Source organism: Trichosurus vulpecula, chromosome 8, assembly GCF_011100635.1.
Source record: "Trichosurus vulpecula isolate mTriVul1 chromosome 8, mTriVul1.pri, whole genome shotgun sequence".
NCBI lineage: Eukaryota > Metazoa > Chordata > Mammalia > Diprotodontia > Phalangeridae > Trichosurus > Trichosurus vulpecula.
The window spans coordinates 112,319,674-112,338,385 of NC_050580.1; the positions used below are offsets into that span (position 1 = coordinate 112,319,674).

Consider the following 18,712-nt stretch of genomic DNA (forward strand, 5'->3'; position numbering starts at 1 on the left):
AACCCTCTCAGCCTCAGTTTCCTCATCTCTAAAATGGAGGTAATAATAGCACCTATATAAAAAGTTTAGTGTGAAAATCAAATGAGATAACATAAAGCACTTTGCAAACCTTAAGGCTCTGTATAAATGCTAGCCACTATTGTCACTGCTCCTATCCATGTGCTATTGGACAAAGTTGGAGGAAATCTCAAAACTATGAGAACTAAGTCCAATATAAATTTATATTATCTAATCTCAACTGGGACCTCAATGTAAATGTTCTATTCATCCTAACTGATTCACTATTCCATTTCCCACAGAGACTTGTTCTAAAAATCTCTCCTCAAACCTCCTGTGGTATTTTTTTTTAAGGGGGGAAGGCAGGACAATTAGTGTTAAGTGACTTGCCCAAGGTCACACAGCTAGTAAGCGTGTCAAGCACCACTCTGCCCCCACCCATGGTATTTCTTTCTGCCACTCACTTGATTGAGGACCTCACCTCAGATTTTAATTAAAAAAAAATTAGACCATTTGCTTAAAGATTCCCTATATTCCCTCTTCATCCAACATCACTGATGCATCTTACCCCATTCTCTCCTTTTTCACTCTAAAATTAAGAGAATGCCCCTCAGTGCCAAAGCCAACTCCTCTACATGTACCCGATCCTATCCCCTCCCAACTTCTCTAGCAAACTGTCCTCATCATCACCCCCAAGCCCTTTCTTACCAGTCTCTCCCTATCTACTGGCTCCTTCTGCCTATAAACAAGCCCATGTTCCCCCATGCTCAAAAAAAATCCTCACTTACCACTCCTGCGGGCTACCCTATAATTCTTCTCCCCTTCACAGCTAAGCTTCTTGAGAGAGCTGTCCACCCTTAGTGGCTCCACTTCCTCTCCTCCCATTCATTTCTAAACCCTCTGCAATTTAGCTTACAAATTCATCATTCCATTAACAACTCTCTTCAAAGTTACCGATGATCTCTTAATCGCCAAATCTAGTGGTCTCAGTCTTCATCCTTCTTGACCTCTCTGCAGCATGAAATATTGCTGAATATTCCCTATTAGATACTGTCTCCTCTCTAGGTTTTTCTGACAGTACTCTCCTGGTTCTCTTCCTCTTTGTCCAACTGCTCCTTCCCAATCTTCTTTGCAGGTTCTTCATCCACCTTATTCGCACTTGGGTGTCTCCCAAGACTCTGTCATGGGCCTTCCACTGTGTCCAACTATTCAAAAGGAGCTTTGCTACTACCTGGGCACTCAAGGACACCAAGAAACAACTTCAACCTAGAACTGAGCATACTATCTTCAGCCAACATTTCAAAGGTCTTAGAGGAGTCACCTTCCTGTTTTAAAGGACAGAAGTATTCCCACAAGTTACATTTCTTAGCCCTGTCCATTCAATAGTCTAGATAGCTTACTATGAAATAGATGCCAATTTAACCAAGGCAATATCCCTACAGAAGTGAGGAAAATTCATTGCCAAACAGGATGATCAATTAAAATCTAAGTATTTGTTCCTTACAACCATCTTCTTCCCACTTATTTTAAATTAATAAATTTTATGCTCCTAGTTTAGAATAACTAATTGGGCTTAGTTTCTGGGCATTGCTGGGCAAGAACATGATGATTTTATAGATTTCTGGACCACAACTCAAAATACAGAACTCTAAAGAGGTACAAAAATATTTATACCTCTTTTTTTGAGGTGTCAAAGAATTAGAAACTGAGGAGGTACCCATCAATTAGGGAACGGTTGAACAAGTTATAGCACATAAACATAACGAGTACTATTATGCTGTAAGAAATAATGGAGAGGGTTTCAGGGAAATCTGGAAAGACTTGTATGAACTGATTTAAGGTGATGTGAGCAATTTATGCAATGGCAAAAATATGATAAAGACAAACAACTTGGAAAAAATCAGGAACTCTGATAAGTGTGATGACCAATTGTAATTTCAGAAGACTTAATGATGAAACATACTCCCAACCTACTGATAGAGATAAGAGACTCAGAGTACAAAATTAAACAATTTTTTTCTTACACAACCAAATGTTAATTTGTTTTGCTTGGATATACATGTTTATAATAGTTTTGTTTTGTTTTGTTTTCTCATTTGGAGTTTGGGGAAATGAGATGGGAGGCAGGGAAGGTAGATTTTTGCTGATTGAAAAAATTTAAATTAAAAAAATCAACAGAGGTCTCATGCAGAGTGAAGTAAGCACAGCCAAGAAAAACAATATGCACAATGACTACTACAACAGTATAAATAAAAAACCATCACAAAAAATCAAAGGTGATGTTGCAAAATTATGAAGAAAAAACATGACTCAGAAGAAGAGATATGAGAAGAAACCCTTATTCCATCTCTTTGCAGAGATAGGTCTGTACATAGCATGTTTTTTAAATTTTTTGAATGTATAGATCAGTTATGCTGATTTATTCTCTTCTTTTTCTTTTGTCTTTAAAAAAAACTGTTTGTTATAGGAAGTCAAGAGGAAGGGATATTAAGGGAAATTATAATGATAAAAAGATATAAATAAAAATTTATTTTAAAAAAGCCAATGGAGGTAAAAACAGAAAGGATATTGTTCTCAGGATGTATAGACTATCCAGTCAGAAAGAAATGGACAAGTTCAGGAAATAGATTACAGGCTTGGCATCAAGACATGATAGTGTGGAAGGGGCCTTCAGTTTTATAAGCTAGTGGTGTTGAACTCCAATAGAAACAGATCCTTACAGCTGCATATTGACTTAGAAAACCACAAAGTAACATTATCTATGTTTTATTTTTATTTTCTCAAACATTTTCCAATTACACTTTAATTTGGTTCCAGCCACACTAGGAAGTTTTGTGGGTCATTCAGGGATCAAGAAGCAAAGCAGATAATAATTTCTTAGCTTGATTTAATTTCTTAGCTTTCTTAGCTTGACTTAATGATTTTATCTTTCAATAGGCAGAAGAACCAATAAGGGGAACTGTTATACTGAACCTAATACTCAATAATATAGAAAAATTGAATGCTAGGGTAGAAATGATAGGAACTTTTGGGGGAAGTAACTGCTCTATCTTCAAACTGATTTGAGAATGAGAGTAAAAACAAATGCACCCTGGATTTCAAGAGAGAGATTTCAAAAGGTTCAGAGAAAGGATACATAAGATCCCATAAATTAAAATTCTACAGGAGAATCTCCTGCACAGGAAAGAGGAGAGGATCTCAGGGATTAAATTTTACAGATATAAAGAGAAAGAATTCCAATGGCAGGGGAAAGGAAGGTGAGTTTTAAAAAACTGACAAAACCCAGGGAACATACTTAAATTTTTTAAAAAAAGACATATATAAAAGATGGAAGAAAAGGTAAGTAAAGGAAAATGAGTGTAAAAGTGTGCTATAGTCCTATAATAAGAGTATGAAGAGTGTTTCAAGTCAGAATGAACTGAGACTGGTGAAGAAAACTGAATGGCTGCTCAGGGTAGATGGGATGATGACAACAGATGACAGAAGGGAGAACTATTCAACTTTTAATTTCTCTTTCTTTTCTCTACCAAGCCTAACGATCTTCAAACTCGAAAGGATAGGACAAAAATTACTACTAGGGAGCTGAAATTCAAGATTAATAAGACAGTAAGAGAGAACCTAGTTGTTCTTGATGAGTTCAACTCACCTGGCCCAGGGTTGTCCTGAAAAAAATTTATGAGACTTTGATTTCTAAGCCACTGTCTGTGATATCTGAAAAATCATAGAAGACCTCTTGGCAAAGAGGTGCCAAGACAGACATACATTTTCAGACATGGCCAATGGCTTGTTTAATTATAGTTATTTGTTACAAGGGGGAGCTCTGGCGTGGGAGTGAGGTGTAGAATTAGTGGGTAGTGGCAGAATTAGTGAATAGTGACAGAAAAAGGCACCAAAAAAATATTTAAAACACACAAGTAAACAAAAAAAAAGTTTAGAAAGTGACATAAATAAGGCAATTCTGCTAATAATAGGTTAAATGTAATGTATACTTTAAAAGGAGAAAGATCATGGAGAACAGAAAAGGTGCCAAAGATGATGTTCCAACTTTCAAAAAGAAAACAGTGGCATCTGCAAACTATAGACTACTGACCTTGACTTCAATTCCTGGCAAAATTCTAAAACACATAAGCAAACATTTAAAAAAAGAAGTGGTTATTACAGTGAGCCAGAACAGCTTCATCAAGAACAGGTCATGCCAGACTAACCTCATTTCCCTCACTGATAGGGTTACCAGTCTAGTAGATCAAACACTATGTAGTTTATCTAGATTTTAGCAAAGCATTTTACAAAGTCTCTCATTCTACTCTTGGGGACAATTATGTAGACATGTGGGATAGATAATTGTACAGTAAGAGAAAGTCTAATCTAGTTGAATAGATAAACAAAAAAGTAGTCATCAATTGTTTGATGTCACCTTGGAAGGAGGTATCTAGTGATGTACCACAGAGATCTATGCTTTGCCCTGTGCTATTTAATATTTTTCTTCTTCTTCTTTAATCAATAATGACTTAGAAAAAGGTATATTAAAGGTAGGTGATTATCAAATATGAAGACGACACAAAACTCAGAGGGACAGAGAACATGATAGATGGACATGATCAACAGAATTAGAATCCAAAAAGAACATGACAGGCTGCATCATGAAATTGGTTAATAAAATGAAATTAAATATAAATCCACTTGGGTTCAAAAATCAACTTCACACATATAAGATGAGAGAGGTATGGGTAGTTAGTTTTTTCTTAGAAAGATCAGATAGTTTTAGCACAGTGTGAATGTGATGACTTAAAATGGTAACCAAAAAAGGTAATAACCTTTGGCTACAATATAAGTAAGTATGGTGACTAGGTCCAAGAAGGTGACAGTTCCATTCTATTTTACCATAGTTGGACCTTAAGTTGAATATTATGTTCAGTAGTGTATGCCACATTTTAGGAAGGTCATTGATGAACTGAAGGATGACCAGGATAATGAAGTCTCAAAGTTTTCCCATATGAAGGGCTATTGAAGAAGCTAAGAATGTTTAGTTCGGAGAAGAGAAGATTTAGGGTAGGGGTGGGGAGATATGATAGATGTCTTCAAGTATTTAAAGAGCTGTCCCACATAAGTGAGATAAAGTTTGTTCTGTTTGGTCCCAGAGAGTAGAAATAGGAGCAAAATATAGAAGCTACAGAGAAGCAAAAAACTTTTCAACAATTAGGCCTATCCAAAGTGGAATGGGCTTTCTTAGGATAAAGTGGGTTCCCCCTTCAAAGAAGGTCTTCAAGTAAATGTTGTCACGTAATATGCAGAGCTTCTTGTTCAGGTGCCTGTTGGCCTAGATGGTTTCTAAGGCTCTTGCGAATTATGTGATCCTGTCATTCTATGATTCCAATCACTTCAAAACCTCAGGCACCATTCCCTTCAGCCTCCAGTATATAGTCTATCTCCATGGTGATGCTGCGCTTCTAATGGCCAAAGTTGCAAATCTTGATCACACCCAAATCCTGCTACAATACTTCAGGCTTTCCAAGTTTGGACTGCCCTTCTAAGGAAGTACTACAAACAGATCATGATGACAACCAAGAAAGAGAAATACTAAAATATCTGTAATTCCCACAGAATCTACCTCAATGCCTTCTAGAGTTTCTGAATAAATACAGATTCCTGCACAACCTGTTCAAAGCTTCCTGTAGAGTACTGGACTACTGAATTTACATTTTCAAGATAAGCCATAGATTCTATAGCTTCTAAATAAACCTCAACCCATCAGTCTAAAATACTACCACAACCTAAACTGTATCTGTCTTCAGTGCCTGGTACAAAGCTTTAGATCTAGTTCTGTCAAATGTCCTGTGACATGTCTAAATTGGTGAACTCTCTAAATCTTGCTTTTTACTCACTAAAAAGGAGGACAACAGCTACAAACACCAGAATTCAAACCCTTCTCTCTCTCTCTCTCTCTCTCTCTCTCTCTCTCTTTCTCTCTCTGCCCCCCCCCCACCTCCTTCTCAGACATGCCTCTACTCTTAAGGCTTTTCTGAAGTTAAAACTTCTTCACTACTTAGACAACCAGGTGTCAAGAAGGAATGTGGAGAATTACTGAAAGGAAACTAAAAAGCCAAGTGAAATTATCCACATAAAAGGAGGAAAACAAAATAATCTGCTCTAAGGTCCTTAAAAAAAAAATCTAGGCCCAGGGTTTACATTCTATCCCTGGTAGCAGAGCTGCATTATCAAGGCTGGTCTCCCTAGCCCAAAGCCCCTGCCTGGCAAGCCTCTCTTCTCCCTTGCCTCTTCTGGTGCCGGGCTAACCAGCATGGGTAGTGCACAGACTCTGGAGAACGTCGGGGTTCTACCCTCTGAATGCTGATGCCTTGTTCGAAGAAACCCCTCTCTGAGGATTTGGGTTCAGTTTGTTTTAAGCTGGTGAGGTGCCAGGGGACGCGTAGGCCCAGCCTCCTCGGCCTCCCTTTCTGGAGGCGAAGCCTTGGTGAAGAGCGGACAGCACCTGGAGCCAAGGGGAAGTACTGAGGAGGGAGGCAAGCACTTTTCAGGGGGTCTGGGTAAGTGGCCAGGGGGCTCAGAGGATAGAGTTGAAATAGGCCCTCCTGGGGCAAGATGGCTAACCTTTGCCCCCAAGATCGCCTTCCAAATTCTTTCCCACAATTCCCGTCTTTCCTCCCATCACCCAACCGGAGGCTCGTGCTTCCCTCTCTCTCTGGCGCAACAGAGGCCCGGCCCTGGAGACCCTAGGGCTTTTCCCGGGAAAAGCTCTCGCTGACCTGTCACCGGATCCAAAATGGCGAGGCCTAGTCCCAGGGCCGGCGGCCACAATTCATGTCCGGCCCAGGAGCCGGCGGAGGCCCCAAACAGTTCCCCAGACCCTGCGACGGGGAGGGAAAAGGGATGGGAATCGGTGTCCACAGACAAGAGCCGGCGAGCCCAGGGTGGGATGGAGCCACCGACGGCAGAGACAGTGACGATTCAGTCTCTGGGACGGGAGGAGGAACCGGCTCCCTTCCCTGTCAGTTCACTGACGTGGTAACCAGGCGCAACCTACCCCGCTGCCTGGTAACTGCGCGAGCCCAGTGGCACACGCAACCAATCCCCGCTGGGTCCGGCGCCGAGCGTCCAATCGAAGAGGGAGAATTGGCCTCAGGAATGGGAACCTTTCCGGGGAAGGCGGGATTTCAAAAAGGACTGAAAAAGGATAGGTAAGAGATGCCCAACGGGAATGATGGACTACGGAGTGGCAGTGAGAAGCACCAATAGAAAATGAGAAATTGGCTTCGGAGGTTGGAACGGAGGTGGAGTTGGCTCAAGTTCGGTTGCGGTGCGCCGGGAAGGCTGGGACCGCAGGGCATTGTGGGGAGAGGGACCGAGGTTAGAACTAATGGCAAAGGGGGGCGGTGTCCCACCGTCCCACCGCTACTCGAATTCCTGGATGAACAATCCTTCCGCCTCAGCACCACACCCAATCAGAGGCACCTGAGCTAGGAGCACGCCCCCACGGGGCATACCCAATCAAGATTGAGAAAGCCGTTCCTGCGGGAGTTGCGGGTCCTGCTTCGGACTAGGGTACAGCGAGGTGGTCAGCCAGCGTGTCCATTCAATGCTACGAACACGTGCAACCTACCATCCTGCTGGGGATGCACAAATAAAACAAGACAGCCTCGGACCCCTCATGGAATTTATAGTTTAGTAGGCCGAAAAAGATGGCTTCACAAAGAGCTGCGTTAGAACGTAATTGCACAGGGGAGGTCAAACAGTGGCATGTCTTCCTGTCCTGTTGTGTCTGTACACCTGTCTGTCTGTGTTTACCTGTCCGTCCACCATCTATCGGTGTGTCTGTCCATAAGTATGCGGCTTGAGGCAATGGATGGATAATGGTAATACATGTATAATAATAAAGCCTACAATAGAATATAATAAATACTTACCGTTTGATTGGTAGAGGTCCAGATAGACCCCGGGTTCCAAAACACCTCTGTGGCTTAATAGTTGTCTAAACATGGGCAAAGTCGCTGATTCTTAGTTTCCCCATCTATAAAACAAAGTTAAGGATACCTGTACTTCTTACGTCACAACCTTGTGAGGTTTAAATGAGTTCATATATGTAAAGTGCTTTGCAAACTTTAAATGGGAATATTAATGTCAGCTTATCTTATTGTCTCAAGGCAGAAAGACTGAGGCCCTAAAGTTTACATGCCTGTGCATCTACCATCATATCTGCCTGCTTGTCCCTATGTCTATATGCCCATATATCTACTGTTTTTACATGTACTGTGTTTGCCTGGGTCTGTCTAACCATTGTATATGTATGTGCATATGTATGTATATGTATTTGTGTGTGTGTATGTGTGTAAATCCTCTATAAATAGCAAGGCATCATGGAATAGTGGTTCCAGAACTGGCTTTGGAACCAGAAGACGCATGTTCCAAGTTTTGCCTCTGATACATGCCTGCTTGTGTGATCCTAGACACACCATTTAACTATTAGTTTCTCATATTTAAATGTTTCATTTCTTTTATAGTTGTATGAATGTGGACAAGTCTCCCAAACTCTCACCTGCAAAGGGGATATTACCTGCAGTGACTACTTCAAAGTGTTAATGTCTAGGGAACTCTTTTAAACCTATTTGCAGAGAAGCTACCACCCTGCACTGGTAAAGAGGGTTTTCTTATCTTGGAGTTCTCTATGTCAATGAAATCATAGGCTTAGTCCCTATCCCCTACTCACTAAATAATTATAAAATTCTAGGTGGGTCACTTAATGGTCTTAGTGCCCCAAGCAGCTATTTTAGTCTATAAATTGCATATTCTAGGATGATCAACTGTGAATGACAGCTATTCTCAGCTATCCAATGATCCAAGACAATTCCAAAGAACTTATGATGAAAGATTTTATCCATCTCCAGAGAAAAAACTAATGGAGTCTGGATGCGGTTTGAAACATATTTTTTCAAACTTACTTTATTTTTCTTGGAGTTTTTTCCATTGTTTTATTTTGAAACATGACTAATATGGAAATATGTTTTGCATGACTGCACCTGTATAGCTTCTATCAAATTGTTTGCCTTCTAAATGAGAGGAGAGGGAAAGGAGAAAATTTGGAATTCAAAATTTTTAAAAATGAATTAAAAATTGTTTTTCATGTAATTAAAGAAAAATACTAAATAGATATTTTTTAAAAAGACTATAAATTGCAAGAAAGATGTCAATCTTCACTCAGAGGAAGCTCCCAACACCTATAAAATCACAGGCTGGTTGATAACTGTTGGCCATGTCCTCCTCTTGGATACTCTTTCCTCTCTGGGTTTTTGTGACTCTGCTCTCTCTCGGTTGTTGTCCTATCTGTCTGACTGCCCCTCAGTTTCCTTTGCTGGCTCTTTATTCATGTCATGACCACTAACTGAATGTATCCCAAGGTTCTGTCTTGGGCTCTTTTCTCTTTTCCCTACACTTTTTCTGTTGAACTCATCAGCTCCCATGGGTTCACTCATGTTCTCTTTTTAGAAGATTCCCAGATCTATATATCCAACAACTGAGTCTCTCTCCTGAGCTCCAGTTCCTTAACTACCTATTGGATATTTCAAGGTGGATGTCACATAGAAATCTCAAACTCAGCATGTCCAAGAGAGAATTCTCTTTCCCCAAAAACCCTTCTCTCTTCCCAACTTTCCTATTACTGTCGAGGGTATCACCTCCCTCCCAGACACTCAAACTCACAACTTCAATGTCATTTTCAACTCTTTACTCTCACCCCATTTTTGCAGTGAGTCAACCAATCTCATGTCACTTTATCTCTAAACTATCTCTCATGCATGTGTCCTCTCACAAAACCACCACTCTCATTCAAGCCTTCATCACCTATTACCTGGACTATGAAAATAACCTTCTAATTGGCTATCCTTCTCCAAGTCTCTTCTCCTCTAACCTCCATACAGATCCAAAAAGTTTTCCCTAAAATATAGGTCTGAATGTATCAGCCCCCTACTCTGTGAATGAATGAGTGAATGTAAAAGCATTCGTTAAGCACTTACTAAATGCCAGGCACTGTACTAACCTTAGGAAATATAAATAAAGGTAAGCAAAACAATCACTGCCCTCAAGGACCTTCCATTCTAACAAGTCAAAATATGTAGCAGACTGGTGGCTAGACTAGCCCCCTATTAAGCTCTAAAATCAAATCAAACCTATGTTTGGCATTTGAGGCTCTTCATACCTTCCCCTTCCTGTTCTCCCAGTCTTACACATTATTCCTCTCCACACACATTACATTCCACCTTCTGTCTTCATCCTTTGCGATGAGAGTGCCCCCTACTCCCCTCATGCTTGGAATTCTCTTCTTTCTTACCTATTTCTCTTAGAATCCCTGGCTTCCTTTGAGACAGCTCAAATGCCTTCTGCTGTAGGCCCCCTCCCCTACCCCCACTCCTAGCTGCTAGTTCCTTCTTCTCTAAAGTTATTTTTCATTTACTCTGTATTTATCTTTTATGTATCTATTTCTGTACATTAGAATGTAATCATTCTGAGGGTAAGGGTTGGTCTTGCTTTATCTTGATATCTAGGTACAAAGTAAGTGCTTAATAAATACTATCGATTGACCTCATCAATTAGGGAATTCTCTCCTCCCTTGCAGATCATAATCCAACCATCCCTGCCCATCCTGTGGGACTTCTGTCCATACCCTCCCCAAAGTTCAACACAGGGTCCATCCAAACTGCTAGTGACCTTCCTTGACACCCTTCTCCTTGATAGTCTTTTGTTCCTGTTCTTCTTCAGAGTTCCTTGTTGCTTATATACCACAAACTGCTCACACCTACCATGTGGCTTTCCATTGCCTCCTGTGTGAAACACAGTTTTAGTTTTTCAGAGGCAGTTGTGTTCCATTGTTTGCTTGGCATATGGCAACACTGGTGGAATGTAAGAGGGGCCCTTCTAATATGGAAATTTGTTTTTGTTTGACTATGCTTTTTTGTTACAAGGACTATGTGTTTGTTTCTTTTGGGGGAGGAAGAGCTATGAGGAAAAAAAATAAATGCTTGATAATTGAAAAAATAAAATTTAATTAAAAATAGAAAGGATGAGCCTTTGCTTTGGCTGGAAGCTTGGGAAGTATGTGCATATGCGGAATTATACATATGACTGGATACATATATATTCACATATATAATGATCCTTAGATCAGGAACTATATTTGTTCTATAGTAGTTTCTGGAAGAGAACTTCCTCTACCACCATTGTTGTTTCAGTCATTTTCATTCATGTCTGATTCTTTGTGACCCCTTCTGGGGTTTTCTTGGCAAAGATACTGGCTGGAGTGGTTTGCCATTTCCTTCTCCAGCTCCTTTTTCTGATGAGGCAACTGAAGCAAACAGAGTTAAATGACTTGCCCAGTGTCACACAGCTAGTAAGTGTTTGAGGTCAGATTTGAACTCAGGTCCTCCTGACTCCAGGCCTGTCCCTCTCCACTGTGTCACAAAGCTGCCATCCCTCTACAGATGGTCAATTTATAGTCTTGAAAAATTACCTGGGACACTTAGAAGTTAAATACCTTACCCTGAGTCACAAAGCCAGTACGTGTCATGTGTCATAGGCAGGTCTTGAACCTAGATTTTTTTTTTTTAACTTCAAGGCCAGTAGCTTTCTACTTACTACACCAAGATGCCTCATATATAAAGATGTGTGCATATGTGTACACAAGTATGTACATATATGTGTCTGTACATGCACATATGTACATGAATACACACTGTGTATATATGCTTTATTTGCGTGTGTGTATATTGGTGTGTCTTTCTAAATATAATTTTTCCGTGTGTCCTTTAAATAAATTTGTCCAAGCTGGTGTAGTAGATAAAGTGCTGAACTTGGAACCAGATAGACCCAGTGCAAATAACATCATTGACACTTGCTATTTGAGTGTCTATGGGAAAGTCACTTAATTTCTCTGAGTCTCAGTTTTCTCATCTTTCTGTCTATCTCAGGTGGTACAGCATATGGCTAGTGGAGGACCTGGAGTCAGAAAGAGCTGAGTTCAGCTCCAGCTCAGACACCAGAAGTACCTACCTCATGGTACTCACTCCTTTTCCAAATGCATATGCATATCATGTATATGTGTGTCTACTTGCCTCTCTATATGACTATCCATCAGTGGAGATGTCTTCATGTTTCTTTTATATGATGGCTCATCTCTATATTTGTGTATCTCTCCACTCACAGCTACATATGCCCATCTGTAATTCACAGAGTCATCTGTTCCCTTTCTGGAAGGCATCATCTGTCACAGCCACCTGACAGAGAGACACCTAAAACAATGGAATTTTGGTGTTGGAAAGTTCTTTAGTTTTAGCTAGTCCAGTCCCCTCTTTTTACAGATGAGGAAACTGGAACCCAGGTCAAACAACAAATTAGTAGAAGGGTCAGGACTAGAACCCAGCTCTGACTCCCAAACTGGTGCTCTTCAGAGCACTGCACTATTTGGTGGAAAGGAATAAGAGCCCATCAAAATACACTATTTTCCCTCTTACTCAGGACTGCCAGCCTCTCCTGCTGTCAAGCTAGAGCCTGGACTAGAGGTATGCAAAGCAAGCTGCTACCCAAGATGGGCAGAGGTGTGTTAATATGGTTTAACTAATGGCTTGAGGTGGGAGTGGGGAAGAAATGTATGCATGACACCCTTTTAAGTTGAATGTGCATTATTTAAATTTTCTCCATCACTTTCTTAAGACTAGACAATTAACAAAACAATAAATCAAACCCTGATTTGTAGTATTTGCCTGTTTCAGAGGTGTTCACACTGAAGAGCTGGTTCCAACATACCCCTGTCACAAGGATGTGCAATAAAAAGTACTTTTTAACATAATTTTTTTAAACACACTTTTAATTCTGGGAAATTCTACTCTCCGTGGCATGTATTTATTTTGTTCTGAGTTGTTACATGTATTCTGTTACAGTAAAATATGAAGCATCATACTTTCCTTGCTGATGGGAAGCAGATCTAAATAAATGCTTGTTGATTGGAATTAAATTGAATTGTATCTCAAAGTCTCCCACAGACACATGGAGAGCAGAGTGTTCAAACCTTCCTTAGGATGCACCTGTGGCTCTGCTCTAAGAGGGAGGGAAAGGGTAACCTGGACCTTCCTTCCTGACAAAATCCAAAGGGCATTAACCTCTGGCCCTAGCCCTGGTGGGAATTCCAAGGGTTAATGGGAATTACAGACATCAGGCTTAGAATCTGAACCCAGCCACAGTGGGTCTCAGCTGCCTGTTTTCTGTCTGGCTAAGTTGGGTGGGGGGCCTAAACTTATTTTCCTTTGCAATGCCCATTCCCTTTGCAAGAGGAGAACAGAGTTTCTTAATATCTTAAAGGGAGTGAGGAATGAAATGAAAAGAGTGGGGAAGCCAGAGCCTGACCAGGGTAGCTACCAAAGGAAGGACAACAACAGAGAGAAATAGCTAACCTTTCTTCATGCCTTCTTACCACTATACCCAGGGATATCGGGAGGAGCCTCCTGTCTTGGAAAAGAGCCAGTCAGAGGCCCTTCCATTCAGTTCTACCTGGACTCCATCCTGGCCTTCAGAGTTCTCAGACCTGCTGAGAAATCCTATGGCTATCACCAGAAGACAGTGGGGTCAAAGAAAGAGAACACAGTCTAATGAGTGGCTGAGAGTAGCTCAGGACAGTGTGACCCCTTTCCCCATTGTCAGTACCTACTCTCCCTTCTCCATCAGGCCTGTGCTGCTCCTCAAACCCAGTAAACTGAGTCACTTAATTTTCATCAGTCACTTAATTTTCAGAGCTCTCTTTGGCCTGCCCCTAAAGACAAGGCTAAGCCCTGGAAGAAACTAGTCTGCACCAAATGGACATAATAATCACTGAAATTTACATATCATTTTAAAGTTTGCAAAACACTTTCATTCATTATCTCATTTGAGCCTTGAACGAATTCTGTGAAAAAAACATTACACATATTCCCATTTTACAGACAGAGGAGCTGAGGCCTATGGAAGTTAAGTGACATGCCTGTGGCCACATGGTTAAGTATGAGGTGAAAGGAATCTAACCCTCGACTCTTAGATCCTGTGGTCCAGTTAGTAAAATAGAAAGAGTGTTGGATGTGGAATTAAAGGTCCTGGGTTCAAATTCCACCTTTGCTTGTGTGACCTTGGGCAAGCCATTTAACATTTCTTGGCCTTATTTGTAAAATATAGTTATCGGACAAAATGACCTCTAAGGTCCCTCCTAGCTATTAAGCTCTCTATGTTCTTGTGACTTTAGAGCTATGGCCAGCCCTGGAGCTAAAAGCCAAAGTCTTTGCTGACCCTGGCTCTGGGACCTGCAATTTCTGCAGCTGAATCATAAGATTATGGATTTAGAGCCAGAAGAGACCTTAGAGGCCACTCAGTCCAATTCCCTCCTTTTATACATGAAAAATCTGCACACCCAAAACGTTCAATGACTTTCCCATGACTTAGAGCAAAGTGCTGCGCTCTCACCAGGGACAGGTCAAGCGCTGAGCTCAGTGTCCACTCCTGGTTTCTCCTTTAATCCCTAATGAGGGGCAGTTAGGTGGCACACAGCGGAGATGTTGAACCTGGAGTCGCGAGGACTTGAGGCCGATCCTACCTCAGACAGTTAGTAAACTATGTCACTCAGCCGGTTTGTCTCAGTTTCCTCCACTGTAAAAATGGGGGTAATAACAGCGCCTACCTCGCAGGAATCAAATGAGAATGCCTGGCCCAGGGTGAATGTCATATGAATGCTAGCAACTGTTATTAATCCCACTCCCTATTCCAGCGGTTCCACTGATCTTTGAAGATAGACCACTGAATGGTGATGGGGTTATTCTAAGGGAGAGAGGAGAGAGAAAAACGGAAATAAGAAAGAGGAGAGAAAAGGGAATGAGGAAAAGGAGACAGAAAAGAGAGGGGAAAAACTCGTGGAAGGGAGAAGCTGGCTAGGGGAAAACGGGAGAAAAGAGAGGAGACAAAAGGGAGAAGAGAGACCAAAAGAGAAACAAGCAAAGACGATCTGAGAAATGTGAGAATCGAGGAAAAAGTGGAGGCCTGTGCGACTCCGTCTGCCCACTTCCACCTGGAATCAGCATCTCAGCGTCCCTTCCAAGTTGCCAAACCCTAGCGCTCTCCCGGCTCCTACCAAAGTGCTCCGGTATCTTTGTCCCGGGTCCCTGAATACCCCCTGCCTCTAGCCCTGGCTCCGCTTCGCTTCTTTTTCTCTGAACGCCCCCATCCCCTTCACTCCCCAGACCTGAACCTCAGTCCGCCAGACCTTCCTGTTCCTCCACCCAACTGCCATGTCACCCCCAAGCTGCCCTCTTCTCTCCGCTTGTACCCCTAGACTCCCCCAGAACCCGGACATCCCGATCTCCAGCCTGCAACGCCACCCACAGCTCCTTCAAAGTCAGCCCTAGCTTGACTCGCCTCTTTTCTCCATCAGGTTTGGGCAGGGCCACGTGGGCAGAGGGCAAGGCTAAGGGGCTCAGGGATGCCTTCCATTGGTCAGAGGGTGGGGTTCTATGTCACCCAGGAACGGTCAGGGGAAGGCTGGCCCCACCCCAAGAGGGCGGGACTCGAGGAATCACAGCTGGAAGGGGGCAGGACCTCGGGTGCGCAGCTGGAAGGGGGCGTGGCGGCAAGGCGCTCCTGCTGCGGGCGGGCTGGGGGCGCCCCGGACTTGCCATAAAGTGAATGGGCGTGGGCGGGGGGAGTCAGTTGGTTCTGGGTCTCTCTCTCTAACTCCCTGCGTGAGTCCCAGACCGCTCCAGAGGAGCTGCGGCCCTGACGCTGGGGGGAGCCCCCCCCCACTCCGTTCCCTGTCCCCCGGGACAGCCGGGAATCGGCTCGCCGCTAGACGCACTGTGAGTGCCCGCGCAGCTTTGCTGCTACCGGGGCTGAGGGACAAGGCATGGGGGCCAGGGCTGGGCAGAGGGAGATTGGAAGAGGAGCAAACGGGACCCGGGATGTGAGAGAGTGGGGAGCTGAGAGAGGAGCGAGGACCCGGGCCGCAGCGGAGTGACAGATGTATCTGGGGTAAAGTGACCGAGGCTTAAGAGAAAGGGACGGGGCTGGGGCGGGGGGGGGGGGGGGGACGTCGGGAGCGGGGAGGTGGGGTAGATAGGGAGAAGGCAAAACTGTGAAGAGAGTTAGAGGAGGAATTAGGAGTGGAGGCGCCTGGGCAATGCTGCAGTCCCCCGTGGGGCGGGCCGAGCTTGTTGCCCCAGGAGTAGGTAGCCTCAGATTCCCCTGACATGTTTGCTTCGTGGGCTTACTCCCCTGGTGCCCAGGTCTGCTTATCACTGTAACCGGGTCAGCAGATAGCCCAGGAGGGCAAAATCTCCAGAGCAACGTCTCCGGGACTGGTGGGCGGGGGTCTGGGGAAAAAGGGTGTCCAGAACTCTGGGCTCCAGATGGGTTTGTATATCCAGGGAGGTGTGTCCCGAGCTAATTGGATTGTGCGTTGTGTGACAGGGCCCGGAGCCCTGGGGCCAGGCTGGACAGGTCGCTTGGTATCTGGAGCTCGGGAAAAGAACAGGGTGCAGTATTTAGAGTTAGGACTGTGAATACCGTTCCCGAGATCCCGGGCTGGGCTGTAGGTCTTGGGTGGTGGGCTCTGGGTCGAGATCCGGCTGTGTGCCCGGGGCTCTGGGAACTGGGCCCGGCTGCGCATCCCGGTTGTTGTAGTGCGTTTGTTACTAGACGCGACAGGGCATCCAGGACAGGATCGAACTTAGCACTTTGTACATCGAGCACTTTGCATCGGTTTCGGAGATGATAGAAGAACTTCATTCTAGTGAAAAGAGAGAGGTTCACGAGCTGAGGATTGGCGGGGTCCTAAAAACCGAGGCAATCAGGCACACTTGCTTCTGCTTTTCTGTGCTTTCCCTCGTCCAACTTCCACTCAACAAGAGGATCCCTACCTCTCCTCCTAACCTAGAGATGCTGACATTTTCTGCCAAGGGGAAAATGAAGATAATCAATCCTTAACGCATCTCCAAATAACAGTCATCCAGAGATAGGGTGAGAAGAGAAGCAGAAAGAGAGCATTTACGGAGAGACTGGGGAAAGGACTGCCAAAAAGCCAAAGGGAAGAGGAAGGAAGGAAGGAAGGAAGGAAGGAAGGAAGGAAGGAAGGAAGGAAGGAAGGAAGGAAGGAAGGAAGGAAGGAAGGAAGGAAGGAAGGAAGGAAGGAAGGAGGGAGGGAGGGAGGGAAGAAAGGAAGGAAGGAAGGAAGGAAGGAAGGATATAGAGGAAGAGAGAGTGGGGATTCTGGCCGTTGAAGAGACTCGATTGGCCCTGACCTTCAGACTCCCATTTTCCTGGTGTCTACACACACACACTCACTCCACCAGCACAACTGGCCCTAGAGGCTCCTGAGCCCTCCTGTATGGATTCTCATTTTTATACTTGTTTAGGGGGAAAGGAAATGAATTTTAGAAGAAACAAGGAGCCACATAGATAGTTGACCAGGTAAGAGGGTTTACTCCCTCCCTGGAAAATACAGCATAGAAATCCTGACATTTCCTTGACTCCTGATCCCATCCCCACTCCCAGCCCCCTGAACCTGGGTGGTAAGAAGAGGAAAGAGAATAATCTCTGGGTTCAAATATCTGTTAGAATATATGTAAGGCTCAAGCCGCAGTCTTAGCTCTGAAGCAGCTGTCTATAGGATATAGGATTCTATCTTATCACCTGCATTCCCATTACTTACCCCTGCCCTAGGTCTCCTAGAATTGTAGAATTGTCCCTTAGCTCCAAACCCACTGCTTATTCTCTTATTCCCTTGCTCTGCTCTTTCTTCACTCTCTTGGACACAGACACTGTAAGGACTCACATGTTGGGGAGAGAAAAGTAAGACCCAAGTAGAGAGAGAGGTGATTGAAAAGGTGTGTGGGCTAAGTGGCAAAGTAGTAGGTAAGTGCTATAGGAACATAGATATAGCATCTTCATATGGAACAGACTCCGAGTCCATTTAGGTGATAAAAAATTCCAAACTCTAAATGCAGGGCTCAGAACTCTCATCTAGGACTAGGAAATCACTCGTTGAAAATCATGAAGAATGGACAGTACATCGGCCCCAGCCTCTGCTTTGGCCACAAAGGCCAACATAGGCATTCTCTTTGCCTATCTACAGACAATAGTGCTTTCTGTGTGCAGTTCTGGTCTGCTCCTCAAGAAAGATGAAATGGGACTAGGAAAGGCTCAGACACAGCAGCTAGGATTATTTGAGGGATAGGGGACAGGCAAGGACTGCTTGCTGTCTGAGGACAGATTGAAAAAGACTAGAAACCTTCAGTTTGGAAAAACAGACTGAGAGAGGATAGAATCAAAATTTATAACAGCAGGGTTATTATGGATAAGAGGAACACTTTCACCAAATCCCCAAACTAGTTAAGATACCCCTGAAGCTTAAGTGATTTAAATTCAAGGCAAATTAAAGGAAGCCCTGTAATTATACAGGTAAAAAATTTAGGGAGCTCATGTTTCCCTACCACAAGAGGTGGCCTCAGGAAGGAAATATAAGTGGAATGAAATGGGTTGGAAGAAATTGATGAATGACAGGGCCAATGGATGACCATTAAGAGAAGTGGAATAGGCCTGAACTTGAAGGCTTATGTCAGTGAAGACATACCTGTACTCCATGACATGTTGTTCAGAGCTGCAGCTGACAGCAGAATTCTGATCTAAATGGATCATATGCCTTACC

At 43.4% G+C, this 18,712-nt stretch overlaps 1 protein-coding gene across 7 annotated transcripts in view; it reads right to left on the minus strand.

Moving 5' to 3' along the window:
- The window catches only part of GBF1 (golgi brefeldin A resistant guanine nucleotide exchange factor 1), a 128,137-nt gene extending 121,088 nt beyond the window's left edge, over nt 1-7,049 (minus strand). For 6 of the 7 annotated variants that reach the window (XM_036734195.1, XM_036734190.1, XM_036734193.1 and 3 more), the window contains exon 1: nt 6,762-7,012. The gene's annotated coding sequence lies outside the window, so the exon portion shown is untranslated. Of the gene's footprint in view, nt 1-6,761 lie in introns of all 7 variants that reach the window. The other variant, XM_036734194.1, reaches the window with a different exon arrangement.
- Nucleotides 7,050-18,712: the final 11,663 nt, after the last annotated feature.